Raw genomic sequence first — 13,113 nt, forward strand, 5'->3', positions numbered from 1 at the left:
AGACCACAGACTTCCCTTCAAACACACAATCCCCCCCAAAGGGATGGCTCCCAAGGCACACTCATTGGTTTGAAAACTCTCAAACCTGCTCACCAACCCAAGGCCTTGAGTGGGATCGTCACCCGCCACCAGGACCATAGACAGCAGCTGCCACCAGGCCCTGGAGCAGAAGGCCCTGGATGGGGCAGCTGGGATGCAGGAGGAACGAGGACGGAGGAGAGTGCCCACGAGAAGCCTGAGAATCTCGTATGGGGCGCCCACTCCCGTGGTTTAGTCTGCCACCACACCCGGAGTGGCACAGGGTGTCAAGAAGACATTGAAAGGCCTGGGGAATGCTGCTCACACTTCTTGAAAGAATCCAGGAAAGACTTATTGCCACAATTATGGTTCCTTTAATGACACATAGGATTAACCGCTCCACATATCCACTCGCTTTGACAGCTGAGGGTTCCTCCGTGATGAAAGTCGGGCCCCGCGCACTGTCAGTGATTTACATCTCCGTATCCCAAACCCTGTCAACCAATTAGACTGCAAGAGCGAGCGGCCCCTTTTCTAATGAAGCTATAATCAGGCTGCTCCTTCACCCAGAAAGAGCAGATATTCTTGTCCCGGATGGAGAAGGAGATCATCAGGGGAAAGGAAGGGTTTGAATAAATCAGATGTGATATCAGCATCACTCACCATAGGGGCCTGTAATTGGAGTCTGGGTGGATGGAGACTCAGCATCTCCTTCTAACTGTTCTGCTTAAGAGAAAGTAGACTTTTCTGTGTAGAGAAAGGCAACGTGGCTTCTGGGATGAGCAACTGGGAAGACAGAAGCCATGAGTAGAGATCCGGCCTGAGCTCTCAATGATCCACTGAAATGCTAGGGGAGGAGCAGAGTAAGGAGGTGAGAGAAGGGGAGGGAGAGTAGAGACAAGGGGCAGAGAGGAAGGCAGGAAGGCTGAAAGGAAGCAAGGAAGCTCAGGGAGAAAAAAAAGGAAGGTAGAGAGGAGGGGAGGGAAGGAGAGATAAAAGAAGGGAAGGAAGGAAAGAGAGAGGGAGGAAAGGAGAGGAAAATGGTAGGGAGAGAGGAAATATGTAGGAAGAGAGAGAAACTCTATTTCTACCCAAGCTTTCTCACAAACACTGATAACATCTGTACTCCTTATCTCTTGAAATGATTGTGAAAATGAGACAAGATCCTGTGAGTGAAAGCTATGAGGCAATCAACATTTATTAACATTCTGCTAGTCACACCTCCTACACAGCAGCACTAACCACTCTATACAGGGCCTCACAGACCCTGGGCGATGGTGATGAGTGTACACCTGGCCCCAGCTAATTCTTCTGGTCAGTTAGATCAGGTGTCAGGATTCCAGGGCAACCCCAGGGAGGTGACCCCAGGGAGGTGACCCCAGGGAGGTGACCCCAGGGAGGGGCGTGTAAAGAGCTCCGGCGGGAAGCCCAAGCAGGTGCGTTGGCAGCAGTGACAGTAGAGCCTCCCTAGACCTTCCCGGCATCCTTTGCAAATTTTAAGATGTTCATGTCGTTCTGTGGCAGAAGGAAGATGCAGAGGCACTGGGAAGCCCTGGAAACAAGCTCAGTGGATTCCTGCGGGGAAAGTTTCAACATACTCTCTAGGAATTCTTTCTGCTTTGATCTCTGTTGTTGTTGCCCCAAAGGAAGGCCAACAAACACAAGGTCCTGATAGGATGGCCAACAAACACAAGGTTGTGAGACCATCCCCATTATTGCTCCATATTTTTAAACATATATGTTTTCCCCGAAATGTTGTAAGGAAGCCATGGCTTCTCCACCAAAACAACCTTATTGTCACGAGAAGATTCCTGATTCCCTGCACACACTCTGGCCACGCCTCCATGAATGGGAAGTCCCTGACTTCTCGCAGCTGACTTGGCAGGGCCATGCTCCACACCTGCCCCAGTGCTGGCCATCCACAGAAATGTCCCCATCCTTCCCTGGGAAGGTGGGCCCCCAAGAGCCTCCCGATGAGCACCCAGGGTACAAGGAGAAGAGATCTGAGCGCCTTGCTTGTGCCAATTTGGCTGGTGTGGCTAATTGCACTGTGTGCAGAAAGCAACACCCGCAAAGATCAGTCCGGCCTCTGAAGGCCAGACTCTCACAGTCGGCGACAAAGCTCTCTGGGTGAATCCCATCAGTAGAAACGCTCACAGACACATCAAACGCAGCTTCAAGTGGAAGGTGACTGAGAGGGAAACTTTCAAGATCAAGGAGAAGGCTAAATGGAACCGAATTCTTTCAGGGTCTGAAGAGGATGGAGGGTAGGGCCGCGGGCTGGCGCTGGGGCAGGAGCGGGGGTGACCCAACCCGAGGGTGAAGGACCCTTCCAGGGAGCTGATCGACAACCCATTGCAGGAAGGCTTACCGAGCTGATCCCAGCGCGTGAAAGGATGGGACAGCATCGAGCTTCTCAAGGCCTCTTTCTTAACCGACTTCAAGTAAACTTGTAGCTGAGTGCTCGAGATGTAATTACATGGGGTCTGCCTCAACTGGCAGCAGAAAATAGGCCAGGGCTTTGGCAGGTTGGGGGCAGTTTCCTTGTAAGCAGGCTGCCTGCCCAAATTCTAGGAGATTAGTAAGCAGAGGAGAGGCCTTGTCTAGGCTGAGAATGAGGCCAGCCACTCTGGTTCTTTGAAAGGTGTCTGTGAGCCCGTCCCCCCTTCCCCCCTACCCTTCACCACTCAACTGCCTAAGGAACAAGCTTGATAGTCTGCCAGCTTTTTAAGAAAATGCTTAAATATCAAAAGTGTCCCCCCCTTTTTCTGTATGTGCAAAATATCAGCTTAAAACCCGATGGGAGTCAAAGTTCTTGCTTAGCATACAAAGGCTTATAAGTTTTATAGTGTTGGAGAGTTTAATCTATGAAGTATAATTTAATCCTTTTTGAGCTATCCGCGCCACGGAGCCCTGGCTGTAAATAAGCCATATGGTTACAGTGGATGCAGCCACAGCTGCCTGCCTCCATCATTCACCCTGGGTAAATATTTCTGCAAAACAGATGAAATTAACTCCTGTACCAGATATATAGAGAGTAGCTCTCAGGCCAATGTTTTACCACGGCAGTCATGCTTAAGTACAACCGGTAGCTCCAAGATGGCTCAGACACCTGTAGATGAATTTCTCTCTCTGCTTTCCCTCCTCCTTCCCTCTCTTCCTCTCCCTCTCCCTCCATCCCTCTCCCCCAGTGAACCTAGCTGCTGGCACCTGCCTCTGAGAAGAGTGGTGATGGCGCAGAGACACCGCTGGGTGGGGAGGGTATGTGTGAGGAACAGTCAGACTCAGAGCTCCCACCCAAATAGATGCTGACGTACCAGCGTGTGCTGAGTCCTCCATGCCCAGTCCTCCATGCCCAGGCCATTGCAGGGTGCAGCAATGCCCAGTGCTGGGCATCACGGCCTGGAGAGGGGGAGAGAGTCGAGCCAAGGAAAGGAGGTGGTTCCGTTGGGGCAGATGTTGCCCCAGGAGAGAGGAGTGAGAGCAGTTGTCTGGCTGCCTCGGGATGCAGGGTGGGAGAGAGTTTGGAGTGCCATGAATCGCATATTTAGCTGGTGAACTTGGGCTTTGCAATCCTCTGAAAGAGCGGTCATGTATTTGAGTGTTGCTGTCTTCGGTGTTGCTCTGGTAGGCCAAAGACTCAGATTGGAAACCGGATTCTTGCATCTGACAGCCATGTCACTTTGTGCTGGTGACGTCACCCCTCAGAGCTTCTGTTTCATTCCCCTGTAAGATGTGAATGATTAAACCTTCTTACAGTTTACAGGTATGAGGGTTGATTGTAATCATCATCATTGTCATCCTCGCTCCTAAATAAAACAATAATTATTGTTTTAAATTATTGTTATTGTACTGGCAGTAGTACATGCTTAACTGCACGGTAGGAGAAGGAGAGGCTCCCGTCGCTGCCTTGGGCTCAGTAAGCGGTGACTCTCTGCTGGGCTGCACTCCCCGTTTCCGGGGTCTGAGCTTCCTCATAAGCAGGGGCCTCCAGGCCCATGGCTTTTTCTCTTTCCATGGCTGTTCAGCAAATCAGTGGCCTCCCTCTGCCTCAATGGTGCAGGGCTTGGCCCAGTGATCTTCCTGTTCTCTTCTGAAACCCCCAACGCAGGGAGCCTGTGCCTCAGCAAGGCTGCTGATGGGGAGAGAATCCGGAGAGTCATAGGCATGTAAGGTTTTCAAAGCCAGGCGCCCAAGGCCTGTGAGGCACAGATGTCTACCTGAAGGCTGGGAGAGATACAGAGAGGCAGGCAGGCAGGCAGTCTGTCACTTAGATCAGCAGGCCCCTTGGTGCTGCAGGGTTGCTGAGCTTCAGGGAAAGGAAGTAGGGTGAGAGAATCCAAGATAGAGGCACAGCGTCTTCACCCCAGAAGACCTCCCCAAGGAATAACACAGCACAGGAGTACCGCAGCAGCGAATCCTGGTTTCCCCATGGTCAGTGCCAAGCTGTTCCAAATCCCGGTCACAGTGAGGCTGTGGCACGCCTGTGCCTTGAAGAGTGGCCCGGCCCCGAGCTGGAATCGCTGAGGGTGTGGCCACAGAGTAACAGCATATTTGACAATAGTGGGGTCTAATTGACGGTAAGTCCGTCCAGGTTTGAAAACAAAGGCCTGAGGGCCCCAGGGTTCTGCAGAAATGTTTACATGGAGAAGTGGCCTATGCTGTATGGATGCCATTTTTCCCAACACATTGCTGACTTGGTGCCCCTTACCCCTAAACCGGCATGTTTATCTCCTAAAAAGAGGGACCTTGTTTAATATAATCACAGAACAACGATCAAAATTAGGAGGCTGAACATGGATCCAATGTCATCCATTAGCTCCGAAGCCCCATTTCAAAGTGTGTGCCTCCTCCAAAGACACGCTTTACCCAGGAACATGGCCCTTGAGTGGTCACGTCTCTTTTGTCCCTTTTGAACTAGAACAGTTGCTCAGTCATTCTTTATCTTCACCTGATCATTTTCTTCCTTTAACCTTGACATTTTTGGGAGAGTATGGGCCATTTGTTTTGTAGACGGTTACTTGATTTGGGTTTGTCTGATGTTTCCTCGTGATTAGATCTGGGTGATGAATTTTTGGCAGAAACACCCCAGAAGTAATGGCGTGTCTTCCTTGGTATATCCGGCCGGAGGGATCCGACGTCGGGCTGGTGCCATTGTTGGTGACATTATCTTTGATTACTTGGCCAAGGTGGCGGGGATCAGGTCCCCTCACTATTTTGCTATTTTCTCCCTTTGTGATGAATAGGAAATCTGTGGGGAGATGCTGTGAGACTGTGGGATTCTCCGGTTCTCATCAAACTTTCACCCACTCGTTTTAGCATCCATTGGTGATTCTTGCCCGAATCTGTAATTTGCCAAATAGTGCTATTTCTAATTCCATCATTTGTCTACAACATGTATTACTTCAATTCTACTGCAATGAAGAGCCTTCCCTACTCCACATTTATCTATTTATTCATTTATATCAGTATGAACTCATGAATTGTTATGCATTATTCAATGGGTTATAATCCATTGCTACCACTATTCATTTTCATATGAGATTGTGCCAGAGTTCAACGGTGGGAGTCCTTTCTGTTCTTTGGACGTGTCTCTTCGTTTATTGAGCACGTTCTGGAACAAGATGTTCAAGCTCACCTTGGACCTTACCTGCCCTGTGATCAGCCATCTCTCTAAGGGCTCCTGAATGGTTTTGTAGAGAAACATCTGGGCATCCAGTTCTGGGCATGAAGGTTACTGGGGTGTCATTTTTTTCTAGGCCCTCAATGAAGAGAGCCAGGGTCTGTGTCTAATTTTACAACACACTGACACTTTCAATTCCAGTCCTATAGCATTCCAGGGTTCCCTCTTTTGTATGTTTGAAAAAGAGGAAACCGATTTCTTCAATAGTGAGGCATCCAGCTCCCATTTTTCTCAATATATTTATTCTTTGCTGAGTCCTAAAATACACAGTCGTTTTCAAAATGTTCATGTACACCACCGCGAGAAACAAAACGATTAACCAGAGTTCAGTGTTTGTCCATGCTCCTTTTGTCTTTAGCCTGAGGGTGTGGAGCCAAAACACCATCTTCAAAAGTTACGTGGAGGAGTTCTCCACTCAACCTTTGTTCAGTGTGGTTATGTATTCATTTGAAATACAGTTTAACTCACTTATATCTCTTAGGGGCTTTCTCCACATCCTTGTGGAATGTGTGTGTGTGTGTGTGTGTGTGTGTGTGTGTTGAATAAGTCAAAACTAAATTAAAAAGTTTATTCAGAGCAGAGTCATCTGCGCCCCCGTGCCCACCAACCCACCCTTGCAAATAACTAATCTCATTCATTTCTGGTTTTCTTCTCAGTCTTTCTTTTTGTTAAAATAAGTAAAATCATGGGCAGTATATGTCCTCTTCTTTCTTATAGAAAACATGCTATAAATGATCTTTGCACTTGGTTTTATTCTCTTAACAATACATCCTGAAAGTCACTCCCTATCAGCTCATAGGGCATTTTTTTTAGCTGAATAGTTCTGCATTGTGTGATTGTACCATCATTTATCCAATCATTCTTCTATTTGTGGGCATTGAGATCATTTCCAATATCTTATAATTAAAAAACAATGCTTCAATATATAACCTTGTCCAAATGTATTTTATTTTATGTTTTATTAAATTTATTGGGGTGACCTTGGTCAACAGGAACATATAGGTTTCAGGTGTGGGTTTCTGTTATAAGATCTGTATATTGCACCATGTGCCCATATATGGTGACAGGAGAAGATTTGACTTGGAGTATTTATGTATTTTAGTACAGTTTGACAGGTATCTTCAGGATAAATTTTTAGAAGTGAGACTGCTGTGTCCTTAGGTATGTAAACATATATAGTATATGCTAGTCTGATAGGTGAAAAATAATATTTTAATGTTTTTAAAAACAGCTTTATTGAGATTTAGTTCACATACCATACAGGGTGGGGCAAAAGTAGGCTTACAGTTGTCTGCATGGAAAATAATACAATAATAAATAATAATGCAAGAATAAACTGTGTTTCATGTACTCACAAGTATAAGCCTACTTTTGCCCCACCTATCCAGCTCACCCAATTCAAGTGCACAGATGTCTGCAACCGTCACCAAAATTAACTTTAGAAACCCAGTATTTTTAGCTGTCACTCTTCTATCTCCTATCCTCCAGCCCTATGCAACCACTATGCTACTTTCTGCATAGAGATTTGCCTGTTTTAGATATTTCATGTAAATAATGCCCACAATATTTGGCCTTTTGTGAATGGCTTCTTTCATTTAGGTTGTTTTTGAGGTTCATCCATGTTATGGCATGTATTAAAACTTCATTCATTTGTTATGACCAAATAATATTTCATTGTATGGCCAAATTATATTCCATTTTGTTTATCCATTTCTCTGTTGATGGTCATTTGGGTTATTTGTACCATTTGACTATTAAGAAAAATCCTGCTATAAACATTTGTATGTTGTTTTGTGTTTGAAAATCTGTTTTTATTTCTCTTGGGTTATATACCTAGGAATGGAACTGCTAGGCCACATGGACACTCTGTGTTTAATTGTTTGAGGACCTGCCAAAATTTTCAATATTGTTTTAATTTGTATTTCACTTATTCTGTGTGAAGCGGAACTTTTTCTTGTGTGTAAAGGCTATATTTTTAAAAAATTATGTGTTCATGCTGTTTGTCCTTTTTTTTTCTATTTGGCTAATGATTTTTACCCCTCAATGTTAAGAGCCATTTATATATTGCAAAAATTAGCCTTTGGTCTGTGATATATATTACAAACCTGCTCCCCTTGGTCTTTTGATTTTGCTTACAGTATTTTTAATGCAAGCTTTTAAAATTTTTATGTAACTATACTTTTTAATCTTTTATTGTCTATGGATATTGATTCAAGTTAGAAATCCTTTCTCCACACCCAGAAATTCACCTATGTTTTCTTCCAGTATTTGTAGGGTTCATTTCTTCACATATCTTTCTGACCCATTACAGAGTATATTCTGGAGTGCAGTTGGAGGCATAGGTCTAACTTTCCTAATTTTACTAACTGGTACCCAGTTGTCCTAACTCCACTAATTAATCATCTGAACATCATCAATGCCTCTTTTATCTTTAGGATAGACTAAATCTACGTATATGTGTTGGCCTGCCCAGACTTTCTTTTTTATTCTGGTCATCTGTATGTATATTCAGGCACCAACACCATGCTGTTTTATTTCTTATGAGCACCTGTCTTTTTGCTCAGACTTTGCCTTCAGGAAGTCCTTCCCTGTGTCTACTTCTGTCTACATCACTGCAGCTCAAGTCCCTTCCCTCTTTGAGTTCCTGTGAGTTCAGGGCTCTCTGCACACCTCCCTCTGAGGTGTCAGGTGCAATGAGCTCCCTCCTTTTATGCAAATGTGGCTGCTGCTTCCTGGCCCAGAGGTGACTCTCTCTCACTGACAGCCCTGACTGCCGACTTTACAAGTAATTTGCTGAGTTTGTCAAGCACTGCAGAATCATGTAAATGCCATTATCATTTTTGTCATCATAATCATCATCTGAAGCATCAGCTGCTTCCCTTCCTTCATCTATTGTTTAAAGCAAATGATGTAGCTGTTGATGCTCAGAATGGAGGCTTTATCCGTGGACTATCCGAGGTTATGAGCCCTTGTAGGTCAGTTCATGTCTTAAAGATGTCAAAGAGGCCAGGAGAAAGATCACCTGACGTCACCTATTCATCATGGTTGAGGAGTTGATATAATTCACAAGATTGGAAAAACAGCTCTCCTTCCCCACCCCAAATGAATTTTTGTTCCTACTCTTGGTGTGATAGAAAAATGTTTAATTGGAAAAATAAATCTATGCTTAAGAACTAGCTGGGGTTTTTTTGTTCGTTTGTTTGTTTGTTTTTTTAAGAAATAATTGTAGACTTTGGAAAAATGATTTATTCTGGGGCCTCTTTGGGAGTGGTGAGACTTAAAATTGGACTCTTGAGAATCATTTGAATGATCCAGGAAGATAATCTGGCATATAATAATAGCTTAAACAAAATTACAGAGGCAAAAACATTTATTGAATTGAGCCATATGAAATAACTGTTTGTGAGTCAAAGCAATTGCACTGGCAAGTGCACATGACTCAGCCTAGCACATCACGTTTGGGGGTACTGCAGACTGGTGGTGAAATTAATAGACTAACTTAGACAGGGTAAGAGGTCCTATATGGAAGACCAAGTTGACAATGAATAATTTGACTTATATTTAGTGAGGTTAGTTTAATTACTCATGAATGAAATATTTGAAATATTTGTTAAGTCCCTGTAAAGTGCCCAGCCTTCTAGTTGGGGAAGCTCTAAGATCAGAGCCATGTTTCAGAAGGGTAGTTCTGGCTGGAGTGTGCATGGTGGCCTGGAGACAGGGGAGACTGTGGTTGAGAAGACTACTCAGGGGCTCTGCAAATGAGGGCCTGAAACATAGATGTGGAAGTCAATAGAAAGGATGGAATTGATGGCCATTCCAGAAATGGAACAGACCCTAGAAATTGTGACAGATTCAAAGAAAAGACAAAGGAGAGACGGCTGACTAAAAATCTCAAAGGTGCCAGTTCAGGAGAACTGGAAGTTTCCCAATGAACCCCATCTATTCATTAATTCCTTAATTCCACAAGTATTTATTGAGTACCAACTATGAGATGAGCAATGTTCCTGAAGCTGGAGGCACAGTAGAGAATGAGATAGGTATATGTGTTTAATCCAAAGAGATAGGTAATGAATTAATATATAATGTGGAGAGAGGTAAGCACTATAAAGAAACATTATCCAATGTGAAATAAGTGGGAAGGGTGAGAAAAGTATGTTACCAAAGGATAATCAGGGAAGGGTTTGAGGAGAAGGTGACATTGGAGCAGAAATCTGAATTATGTCATAGAGGGAGCATGGGAAAGCCCAGAGGAAAGGAGTCTCAGGGTGCAAGAACAGCAAGTGCAGAGGCCATGAGGTAGGTGCAAGCCTGGAGTATTTGAGGACCGGCTCTAAGGCCAGGATGACCAGAGTGAGTCAGAGAAGTGGGGAAATTCATAAAACACGTGATGGAGGGATGGGGCAAGAGCATGTCATGACAAGGAGTTTGGTTTTATTTTGAGCATGCTGGGTTTTGAGTTTGGAGAGATGACCTTTTAAAGTCTACCTGGCTCCCGTGTGGAGAATTGACTGTAAAGGGATATAAGAAAGGAAGAGAACTGATATGGTGGAGTGGTGAGGAGTAGTCAGATTCTGAACAACTTTGACATTAGATGCAAAGGAATTAAACACAGGTTGTAAGGGAAGAGTGGAATGAAGGATGACTGTCATTTCTAAGTCAGAGGAAGCAGCAGGCTTTGCATAGAAAACCAGGATTTCTGATTTGGATTTGAGAAGTTTGACATGCCCAAAAGATATTGAAGTAAAGAGAATGAGCAATCAGGAGGATATGGGAGCTCAAAGAAGTTGAGGCTGGAGGTCTAAATGTGGGGGCCACCAGGGTATGAATGCATTTATAGCGCTAAATCTGAATGAGACATTAGGAAGCAGAATAGGTAAAGTCAAGGAGGATCATGAGGACTGATCAATGTTTACAGGTAACAAAGGGAAGGAAGAACGAGAAAAGGAGACCTGAAAGGAGAGGCCAGTAAGAGAGGAGAAAAAAGAGAGTGTGGAGACCAGGAAGCAACGAAACATTTCAGAGAAGAGGTGATGACCAGCTATGTCAATGCTGCCACGAGGTCACATAAGATGAGGATGGAGAATTGACAAGAAAATTAGCAAGAAGGAGATGTCAGTGACCTTGCCAGGCAGTTTCAGTAGTGTAGTATGTGTGTGCGTGTATGTGTGTGTGTGTGGGCAGGGGGGACCGGGTTCTGAGGAGGGAAGGTAAAGAATGGAAACAGAAAACATGGGCCATTCTTTTTAGGGCATTTGAATAAAAAGGAACAGGAAAACAGAAGGCGGATAGATGATGGTGGTAGAAAGTAGGGGTGAGAGACAGGAGGCAAGACCGGGAACCTTGGGGACCTCTTTAAAATATTTCTGGGGAGACATTATAACTGGACAGGGAGCTGGTAAGGAGGAAGAGTAGAAGTTTGGAGCAGGGGGGAGAATTACAAATAAGTTGGAAATAATAGCCATTGTATACCCGCTGAGGGCTAATAACCCGCGGAGGTGTGGTCACCAAGATGGGAGAGTGTGGATTTGGCTTTCATGGTGGGAGGTTTTGAACCCAGAATCTGTTGGGAAGGTTAAATAAGATAACCACCATCCACACTCACAAGATAACGACAGTCCTTGGGGCTTAGGAGGTGAATTGGGTTGCAGTTTTCTCTCTATCACCTTCTGTCACCTCCAACTTGCCCTGCAAGTGCACGCAGGTGGACCTCACGGGACGAATGAGAGTAAGGATGTCCGTGGGCATAGCTCCACCTCCAGCTGTTGCAACAACTGAAAACACAGACCCTGCTGCAAACACCTGGAGGCAGGACTGAGCATTGAGTGAGAAGAAAAGGAATCTGTAACGTGCAGATTATAGAACTGAGACCTGGGCATTTCACGACAGTTGCAAAAGCTGATGCTGTTGAGCCCAGCTATTGGGAAAATCAAATGGAGAAATTGTTGGTATATTTAGGGGCATTATCGTAAGTGAGTGAAATTTAGCCAGAACAAATGTAATCAATACTCCGACCTTGAGTCTTCCTTGGTAGAAGTAGCTGTCAGGATTGTATTTGAGTTTGTCTGGATCCCTTTAATTATAAAGGTATAGATGGCTGCATCAATTAAATGAGAAAAAAATATTCTGCAGCTAAAAACTTCGCTACTGCTGAAACCGGTTTGGCTCAGTGGATGGAGCATCGGATTGCAGACTGAAAGGTCCCGGGTTCAAGGTCAAGGGCGTGTACCTTGGTTGCGGGGCACGTCCCCAGTAGGGGGTGTGCAAGAGGCAGCTGATCGATGATTCTCTCTCATCGATGTTTCTAACTCTCTATCCCTCTCTCTTTTTCTCTGTAAAAAATCATTAAAATATATTTTTTTAAAATAAAAATAAAAAATAAAAACTTTGCTACTGGTAATATTAGATAGATTCAGAAAAGATATATATATATATATATATGTATATATACATATATATACATATATATATACATATATATAGATAGATGCATACACACACACAGACACAGCCCTGTGTGGGATTCTTTGTCACTTCATCCTTACACCTTCAATCCATTCCAGTGTGTGTTAAATTTGGAGTTTTAAAATTTCCAGAAAATGTGAAGCTTTTGGGAAAAGAGACTTGCCTTCATTTATTTGTGTGATTTCTTTGTTTTCTGGGGAAACACAGGACCTAGCACCTAACACTTGGTAAATATTATTATTACTGCTATCACAATAGTCTGCATACTTTCCTTACTTAAATTTATCTTACTTTACATAGGGAAATGAAATGCATTATGTGTTTCTTGGATTTCCTGAAAAAATAACCTCATTTGAGATATTTAAAACCACGGTGTTTGTCACATAATAATTGGTTCCGCATTTGCTAATTGAATTTACCTTTAAATGTTTTAAACTTTGTTGTGAATAGAGCTGCCCAGTTTCGTTGAAGCTTTTTTTTTTTTTTTTTTTTTTTTTTTTTTTTTTTAATTCCTTTGTGAGAAGCAGGGAAACTCAAGAACAAAACAAGCCATCAACATTAGGGTGGAACAAAGGGAGTTCTTATGTCAAGCAGATTCTGAGAGCATTCATTTTCCGAAAAGGAATGAGAAAGAAAAGGAGGAAAAGGGATCCCTTATCCAATTTAATGGGAGATCATAGGACTGAGAGGAGGAGGGGCGGATTCGAACTTGGCGGCAACTCTGAAACCTTGCCACTTGCCCCTCGCTTCTGTCTTGCAGCCTCTTGAGCTGGCAGCAACTTGTTTCTAATCTCTCCGAGCACAAAGGAGAGGACTGTGAGTGGCCACTCGCTGGCGGCCCTTTGAGGAGCAGGCAGGACAATGGCTCTCCGCCACCCTCCGGGCCTGCAGGGGACAGGAGGTTGACAGCGGTAAAGGCACCGAGTTCCATTTCCTTCAGTTCTGAGAAC

Source organism: Pipistrellus hanaki, assembly GCF_964339955.1.
Source record: "Pipistrellus hanaki genome assembly, chromosome: 15".
In the NCBI taxonomy this organism is placed as follows: Eukaryota; Metazoa; Chordata; class Mammalia; order Chiroptera; family Vespertilionidae; genus Pipistrellus; species Pipistrellus hanaki.